Below are 573 nucleotides of genomic sequence, written 5' to 3' on the forward strand. Positions count from 1 at the left end.
GACAAAATTCATGAGTGTAGGAGGAAGTTAGTACCCAGAAAACATCCCCAGTTTCACAACAGCCAAGTCGGAGCAGAGCTTTAGGGAGCATGTTAGCATTGTCAAACTACTAAGACAGCCCTGATTAATACAAATGTAGGGCTCTTCTCCCTCAAGGCTTAAGGAATTGATTTTTGGAGCTTCCACTCCTCACACACACCACAGTGTGATGCACAACATATAAAATCCTGGATACAAAGCTAATGTACACATCGGATATGCTGATTATTCATCTGTGCCTAGGGTTATGTCTAGGGTTGGAATTCTGCCTAGGGTTACGGTTCAGAAAACAACAAAGCCCAGAACTCCAAGGACACTGAAAATGTGAAAGGCATGCAAAGGCCAGTGCGACACTACAACAACATGGCAGCATTCGTGTCTTCTGCGCTATAAAGAGCCTAGTCACAATGCTCTTTATTCGGTTGCGCCTAGGACTAGGGCTAGGGTTAGGGTTGCGCCTAGGGTTAGACCACAATGCTCTTTATCAGGCTGCGCCTAGGGCTAGGGCTAGGGTTAGGGTTGCGCCTAGGGTTA

Source organism: Corvus brachyrhynchos, unplaced genomic scaffold, assembly GCF_000691975.1.
Source record: "Corvus brachyrhynchos isolate BGI_N302 unplaced genomic scaffold, ASM69197v1 scaffold103, whole genome shotgun sequence".
Lineage (NCBI taxonomy): Eukaryota > Metazoa > Chordata > Aves > Passeriformes > Corvidae > Corvus > Corvus brachyrhynchos.